Source organism: Oncorhynchus nerka, unplaced genomic scaffold (genome assembly GCF_034236695.1).
Source record: "Oncorhynchus nerka isolate Pitt River unplaced genomic scaffold, Oner_Uvic_2.0 unplaced_scaffold_5185, whole genome shotgun sequence".
NCBI classification, from domain to species: Eukaryota; Metazoa; Chordata; class Actinopteri; order Salmoniformes; family Salmonidae; genus Oncorhynchus; species Oncorhynchus nerka.
Window position 1 is genome coordinate 1,559 of NW_027036121.1, and position 8,771 is coordinate 10,329.

Sequence of the window (8,771 nt, forward strand, 5' to 3'; positions counted from 1 at the left end):
AGGGGACATGATGACAGACAGTATACTGACCACAGGGGACATGATGACAGACAGGGGACATGATGACAGACAGAGTACAGTATACTGACCACAGGGGACATGATGACAGGCAGAGTACAGTATACTGACCACAGGGGACATGATGACAGACAGAGTACTGACCACAGGGACATGATGACAGAGACAGACAGTATACTGGACTCCCAGGGGACATGATGACAGACAGTATACTGACCACAGGGGACATGATGACAGACAAGAGGACAGTATACTGACCACAGGGGACATGATGACAGACAGTATACTGACCACAGGGGACATGATGACAGACAGAGTACAGTATACTGACCACAGGGGACATGATGACAGACAGAGTACAGTATACTGACCACAGGGGACATGATGACAGACAGACAGTATACTGACCCCAGGGGACATGATGACAGACAGTATACTGACCACAGGGGACATGATGACAGACAGAGTACTGACCACAGGGGACATGATGACAGACAGTATACTGACCACAGGGGACATGATGACAGACAAGAGGACAGTATACTGACCACAGGGGACATGATGACAGACAGTATACTGACCACAGGGGACATGATGACAGGCAGAGTACAGTATACTGACCACAGGGGACATGATGACAGACAGAGTACAGTATACTGACCACAGGGGACATGATGACAGACAGACAGTATACTGACCCCAGGGGACATGATGACAGACATTATACTGACCACAGGGGACATGATGACAGACAGAGTACAGTATACTGACCACAGGGGACATGATGACAGACAGGGGACAGTATACTGACCCCAGGGGACATGATGACAGGCAGAGTACAGTATACTGACCACAGGGGACATGATGACAGACAGAGTACTGACCACAGGGGACATGATGACAGACAGTATACTGACCACAGGGGACATGATGACAGACAAGAGGACAGTATACTGACCACAGGGGACATGATGACAGACAGTATACTGACCACAGGGGACATGATGACAGGCAGAGTACAGTATACTGACCACAGGGGACATGATGACAGACAGAGTACAGTATACTGACCCCAGGGGACATGATGACAGACAGAGTACAGTATACTGACCACAGGGGACATGATGACAGACAGAGTACAGTATACTGACCACAGGGGACATGATGACAGGCAGAGTACAGTATACTGACCCCAGGGGACATGATGACAGACAGTATACTGACCACAGGGGACATGATGACAGACAGAGTACAGTATACTGACCACAGGGGACATGATGACAGACAGGGGACAGTATACTGACCCCAGGGGACATGATGACAGACAGAGTACAGTATGCTGACCGCAGGGGACATGATGACAGACAGGGGACATGATGACAGACAGAGTACAGTATACTGACCGACAGAGACGGCTGCCACCACAGGGGACATGATGACAGACAGAGTGACTCCTCCTGCTATCACCAGGTTCCTCCTGTGGGGAGAGATGTCCTTCCCCTCATAGCGGTTATAGATCTAACAGACAGACAGAGGGGTTAGAGGTCAGAGGTTATAGACCAGACAAACGGACATACAGGGGTTAAAGGTCAGGGTGTTCATATAAAACAACTGTATTATTCTGTGTTCATATAAAACAACTGTATTATTCTGTCTGTGTTCATATAAACCCTGTTAGGGTCAGCTCACCTTCCTCATCTGATGACATTTACATTTAAGTCATTTAGCAGACGCTCTTATCCAGAGCGACTTACAAATTGGTGCATTCACCTTATGACATCCAGTGGAACAGCCACTTTACAATAGTGCATCTAGGTCTTTTAAGGGGGGGGGGGGGGGGGGTGAGAGGGATTACTTCATCCTATCCTAGGTATTCCTTAAAGAGGTGGTGTTTCAGGTGTCTCCGGAAGGTGGTGATTGACTCCGCTGTCCTGGCGTCAGTCTGCTGTGTGTTTAGGGTGACCTGTTAGGGTCAGATGACCTGTTAGGGTCAGCTCACCTTCCTCCCCACGTACACAGGGATGCCTATGATCATGGCGGGGACGGCGATGCCAGCGATCAGAGCGATGCCCACCGGAGCGCCCACCAGCGTGCCCAGCTGCCACAGGATCTTCTTCTTCCTGCTCCACGGCTTCCTGCCCCAGAAGGTACATCCTGACGGGCTGGGGGGGGACGGAGAGAGAGGATTTACAACCCAACCCTGACAGGCTGACCAGGGGACAGAGATGATAACAACCCAACCCTGACAGGCTGACCAGGGGACAGAGATGATAACAACCCAACCCTGACAGGCTGGACAGAGATGATAACAACCCAACCCTGACAGGCTGACCAGGGGACAGAGATGATAACAACCCAACCCTGACAGGCTGACCCAGGGGACAGAGATGATAACAACCCAACCCTGGCAGGCTGACCAGGGGAGAGATGATAACAACCCAACCCTGACAGGCTGACCAGGGGAGAGATGATAACAACCCAACCCTGACAGGCTGACCAGGGGACAGAGATGATAACAACCCAACCCTGACAGGCTGACCAGGGGACAGAGATGATAACAACCCAACCCTGACAGGCTGACCAGGGGACAGAGATGATTAACAACCCAACCCTGACAGGCTGGACAGAGATGATAACAACCCAACCCTGACAGGCTGACCAGGGGACAGAGATGATAACAACCCAACCCTGACAGGCTGACCAGGGGACAGAGATGATAACAACCCAACCCTGACAGGCTGACCAGGGGACAGAGATGATAACAACCCAACCCTGACAGGCTGACCAGGGGACAGAGATGATAACAACCCAACCCTGACAGGCTGACCAGGGGACAGAGATGATAACAACCCAACCCTGACAGGCTGACCAGGGGACAGAGATGATAACAACCCAACCCTGACAGGCTGGACAGAGATAATAACAACCCAACCCTGACAGGCTGACCAGGGGACAGAGATGATAACAACCCAACCCTGACAGGCTGACCAGGGGACAGAGATGATAACAACCCAACCCTGACAGGCTGACCAGGGGACAGAGATGATAACAACCCAACCCTGACAGGCTGACCAGGGGACAGAGATGATAACAACCCAACCCTGACAGGCTGGACAGAGATGATAACAACCCAACCCTGACAGGCTGGACAGAGATGATAACAACCCAACCCTGACAGGCTGGACAGAGATGATAACAACCCAACCCTGACAGGCTGACCAGGGGACAGAGATGATAACAACCCAACCCTGACAGGCTGACCAGGGGACAGAGATGATAACAACCCAACCCTGACAGGCTGACCAGGGGACAGAGATGATAACAACCCAACCCTGACAGGCTGACCAGGGGACAGAGATGATTTACAACCCAACCCTGGCAGGCTGACCAGGGGACAGAGATGATAACAACCCAACCCTGACAGGCTGACCAGGGGACAGAGATGATTAACAACCCAACCCTGGCAGGCTGACCAGGGGACAGAGATGATAACAACCCAACCCTGACAGGCTGACCAGGGGACAGAGATGATTAACAACCCAACCCTGACAGGCTGACCAGGGGACAGTCTAGGGCATATAGCCTAGCAGAACTCTGGCTATTCAGAGGCAGAACACTGTGGTTAGTGTATAGATAGTGATGTACTCCTCCCTGAGTGTTGACACACTCCTCACCCCTCTCTGCCTCTCACCTCAGGTAGTGCAGGTCAGAGATCTCCTTCATGCAGAGCCAGCAGAACTCACAGCCGCACACGGCGCAGGTCATGTGGTTGCAGCTGCCGTCGTTCATCTTGATGATGTAAGCCGCGCAGCGCGGACACGGCTTGATGTCATCGGCTGGGGACGAAGGAATAGAAACGCAGTGTTAGTTGTTAAAACAGAAACAGTGGACATACACCCTCTTCTTCATCTAGAACATTCCCAACCTACCTACTTCTATTGCCAGAGGCAGTATTCCCGGTTCTCGTCTGGCCGCACCTCCCCTTTAAACCCCAGACAGCACATACACCCTCTTCTTCATCTAGAACATTCCCAACCTACCTACTTCTATTGCCAGAGGCAGTATTCCCGGTTCTCATCTGGCCACACCTCCCCTTAAACCCCAGACAGCACATACACCCTCTTCTTCATCTAGAACATTCCCAACCTACCTACTTCTATTGCCAGAGGCAGTATTCCTGGTTCTCATCTGGCCACACCTCCCCTTTAAACCCCAGACAGCACATACACCCTCTTCTTCATCTAGAACATTCCCAACCTACCTACTTCTATTGCCAGAGGCAGTATTCCCGGTTCTCATCTGGCCACACCTCCCCTTAAACCCCAGACAGCACATACACCCTCTTCTTCTTCTAGAACATTCCCAACCTACCTACTTCTATTGCCAGAGGCAGTATTCCCGGTTCTCATCTGGCCACACCGCCCCTTTAAACCCCAGACAGCACATACACCCTCTTCTTCATCTAGAACATTCCCAACCTACCTACTTCTATTGCCAGAGGCAGTATTCCCGGTTCTCGTCTGGCCGCACCTCCCCTTTAAACCCCAGACAGCACATACACCCTCTTCTTCATCTAGAACATTCCCAACCTACCTACTTCTATTGCCAGAGGCAGTATTCCCGGTTCTCATCTGGCCACACCTCCCCTTTAAACCCCAGACAGCACATACACCCTCTTCTTCTTCTAGAACATTCCCAACCTACCTACTTCTATTGCCAGAGGCAGTATTCCCGGTTCTCATCTGGCCACACCTCCCCTTTAAACCCCAGACAGCACATACACCCTCTTCTTCATCTAGAACATTCCCAACCTACCTACTTCTATTGCCAGAGGCAGTATTCCCGGTTCTCATCTGGCCACACCGCCCCTTTAAACCCCAGACAGCACATACACCCTCTTCTTCATCTAGAACATTCCCAACCTACCTAATTCTATTGCCAGAGGCAGTATTCCCGGTTCTCGTCTGGCCGCACCTCCTTTAAACCCCAGACAGCACATACACCCTCTTCTTCATCTAGAACATTCCTCAACCTATCTACTTTCACAGAGGTATTCTGTTCTCATCTGGGCTACACCTCCCTTTAAACCCTAGACAGCACATACACACTCTTCTTCTTCTTAGAACATTCCCAACCTACCTACTTTCTATTGCCAGAGGCAGTATTCCCCTGGTTCCCTATCTGGCCACACCTCCCCTTTAAACCCCAGACAGCACATACACACTCTTCTTTCTTCTAGAACATTCCCAACCTACCTACTTCTATTGCCAGAGGCAGTATTCCGATTCTCATCTGCCACACAAGGAGCTCGGGTGGTAAAGGAGGGAAGGAAAGGACTATGTCTCTATTTTAGGATAACAAATGTGAAAACGTCAAGGGGTCTGAATTCTTTCTGAATGAATGTATCCCAGTTGAAAACCTTTTGTTTGTTCTTCTGGACATATAAGACTGTTCCATAAAACCTAAATATATATATATTTTTTAATTTTACCTTTATTTAACCAGGCAAGTCAGTTAAGAACAAATTCTTATTTACAATGACGGCCTAGGAACAGTGGGTTAACTGTCTGTTCAGGGGCAGAACGACAGATTGTCAGCTCGGGGGTTCGTCAGCTCGGGGGTTTGAACTCGCAACCTTCCGGTTACTAGTCCAACGCTCTAACCACTAGGCTACCCTGCCACCTCTACACTCTAACCACTAGGCTACCCTGCCCCCTCTACCCTCTAACCACTAGGCTACCCTGCCACCTCTACCCTCTAACCACTAGGCTACCCTGCCCCCTCTACACTCTAACCACTAGGCTACCCTGCCGCCTCTACACTCTAACCACTAGGCTACCTGCCCCTATATTATATAATAATATAATATAAAATAATTTCACCAGCGTCTTATTTCACAGGGCTTCATTCCATGTTTCCTTCCACAGGAGACAGGAGAGATAGAAACGTCCTCTCACTGTCAACTACCTTTATTTTCAGCAAACTTAACATGTGTAAATATTTGTACAGGCCCTTCTCCACAGATTGCTCAGTTTGGCTGTGCGGCCAGCTCTAGTCTTGGTGGTTCCAAACTTCTTCCATTTAAGAATGATGGAGGCCATTTTGTTCTTGGGGACCTTCAAGGCTGCAGAATGATGGAGGCCATTTTGTTCTTGGGGACCTTCAAGGCTGCAGAATGATGAAGGCCACTGTGTTCTTGGGGACCTTCAAGGCTGCAGAATGATGAAGGCCACTGTGTTCTTGGGGACCTTCAAGGCTGCAGAATGATGAAGGCCACTGTGTTCTTGGGGACCTTCAAGGCTGCAGAATGATGGGAGGCCACTGTGTTCTTGGGGACCTTCAAGGCTGCAGAATGATGGAGGTCACTGTGTTCTTGGGGACCTTCAAGGCTGCAGAATGATGGAGGCCACTGTGTTCTTGGGGACCTTCAAGGCTGCAGAATGATGGAGGTCACTGTGTTCTTGGGGACCTTCAAGGCTGCAGAATGATGGAGGCCACTGTGTTCTTGGGGACCTTCAAGGCTGCAGAATGATGGAGGCCACTGTGTTCTTGGGGACCTTCAAGGCTGCAGAATGATGAAGGCCACTGTGTTCTTGGGGACCTTCAAGGCTGCAGAATGATGGAGGTCACTGTGTTCTTAGGGACCTTCAATGCTGCAGAAATGTTTTGGTACCCTTCCCCAGATCTGTGCCTCGAACACAATCCTGTCTCGGAGCTCACGGACAATTCCTTGACCTCATGGCTTGGTTTTGCTCTGACCTGCACTGTCAACTGTGGGACCTTAAATAAGGTATTTCTGTTTTTTAATTTTTTAATACATTTGCTAACATTTCTAAAAACCTGTTTTGCTTTGTCATGAAGTATTGTGTGTAGATTGACGAGGGGGGAAAAAACTAATTTAATCCATTTTAGAGCACTTTTTGCCAGTCCTGTCTGGTCCAGCGACGGTGGGTTTGTGCCCATAGGTGATGTCTGGTGAGGACCAGGCCTCCAAGCTCTCAGTCCAGCCTCTCTCAGCCTATTGAGGACCTGCCTTACAACAGGCCTACAAGCCCTCAGTCCAGCCTCTCTCAGCCTATTGAGGACCTGCCTTACAACAAGGCCTACAAGCCCTCAGTCCAGCCTCTCTCAGCCTATTGAGGACCTGCCTTACAACAGGCCTTACAAGCCCTCAGTCCAGCCTCTCTCAGCCTATTGAGGACCTGCCTTACAACAGGCCTACAAGCCCTCCGTCCAGCCTCTCTCAGCCTATTGAGGACCTGCCTTACAACAGGCCTACAAGCCCTCAGTCCAGCCTCTCTCAGCCTATTGAGGACCTGCCTTACAACAGGCCTACAAGCCCTCAGTCCAGCCTCTCTCAGCCTATTGAGGACCTGCCTTACAACAGGCCTACAAGCCCTCAGTCCAGCCTCTCTCAGCCTATTGCAGACATTCTGAGCACTGATGGAGGGATTGTGCGTTCCTGGTGTAACTCGGGCAGTTGTTATTGCCATCCTGTCCCTGTCCCACAGGTGTGATGTTCGGATGTACCGATCCTGTGCAGGTGTTGTTACGCGTGGTCTGCCAATGCGAGGACGATCAGCTGTCCGTCCTGTCTCCCTGAAGCGCTGTCTTTGGCGTCTCACAGTACGGACATTGCAATTTATTGCCCTGGCCACATCTGCAGTCCTCATGCCTCCTTGCAGCCTAAGGCACGTTCATGGGCATCTTTCTTCTGGTGTTTCTCTTAATGTAATGGCATGAAACAAATGGCTGATTATTATCAATGACTTCAGATGTAACAAGTTGTCCAGTACAGGAAATCCTGTACCCTAGTTTCTAGAAAGACCCAGAGACATCCGTGTCCAGAAGACACCTGCACCAGGTGAGTCAAGTCCCCTTGTAGAACCCTCCCAGTGGTAAATGTGTCCAGAAGACACCTGCACCAGGTGAGTCAAGTCCCCTTGTAGAACCCTCCCAGTGGTAGATCAGTGTCCAGAAGACACCTGCACCAGGTGAGTCAGGTCCCCTTGTAGAACCCTCCCAGTGGTAAATCAGTGTCCAGAAGACACCTGCACCAGGTGAGTCAGGTCCCCTTGTAGAACCCTCCCAGTGGTAAATCAGTGTCCAGAAGACACCTGCACCAGGTGAGTCAGGTCCCCTGTAGAACCCTCCCAGTGGTAAATCAGTGTCCAGAAGACACCTGCACCAGGTGAGTCAGGTCCCCTTGTAGAACCCTCCCAGTGGTAAATCAGTGTCCAGAAGACACCTGCACCAGGTGAGTCAGGTCCCCTTGTAGAACCCTCCCAGTGGTAAATCAGTGTCCAGAAGACACCTGCACCAGGTGAGTCAGGTCCCCTTGTAGAACCCTCCCAGTGGTAAATCAGTGTCCAGAAGACACCTGCACCAGGTGAGTCAGGTCCCCTTGTAGAACCCTCCCAGTGGTAGATCAGTGTCCAGAAGACACCTGCACCAGGTGAGTCAGGTCCCCTTGTAGAACCCTCCCAGTGGTAGATCAGTGTCCAGAAGACACCTACACCAGGTGAGTCAGGTCCCCTTGTAGAACCCTCCCAGTGGTAGATCAGTGTCCAGAAGACACCTGCACCAGGTGAGTCAGGTCCCCTTGTAGAACCCTCCCAGTGGTAAATCATCAGTGTCCAGAAGACACCTGCACCAGGTGAGTCAGGTCCCCTTGTAGAACCCTCCCAGTGGTAGATCAGTGTCCAGAAGACACCTGCACCAGGTGAGTCAGGTCCCCTTGTAGAACCCTCCCA

The 8,771-nt window shown here is 50.8% G+C and overlaps 1 long non-coding RNA gene across 1 annotated transcript; it reads right to left on the reverse strand.

Moving 5' to 3' along the window:
* Positions 1-1,149: 1,149 nt before the first annotated feature.
* Positions 1,150-4,103, reverse strand: LOC135566399 (uncharacterized). Its single transcript, XR_010462071.1, has 3 exons — positions 3,710-4,103; positions 2,018-2,180; positions 1,150-1,536 (listed from the first exon to the last, which is right to left on the reverse strand). It is a non-coding gene; the product is annotated as an uncharacterized LOC135566399 (long non-coding RNA).
* Between the last annotated feature and the right edge of the window lie 4,668 nt (positions 4,104-8,771).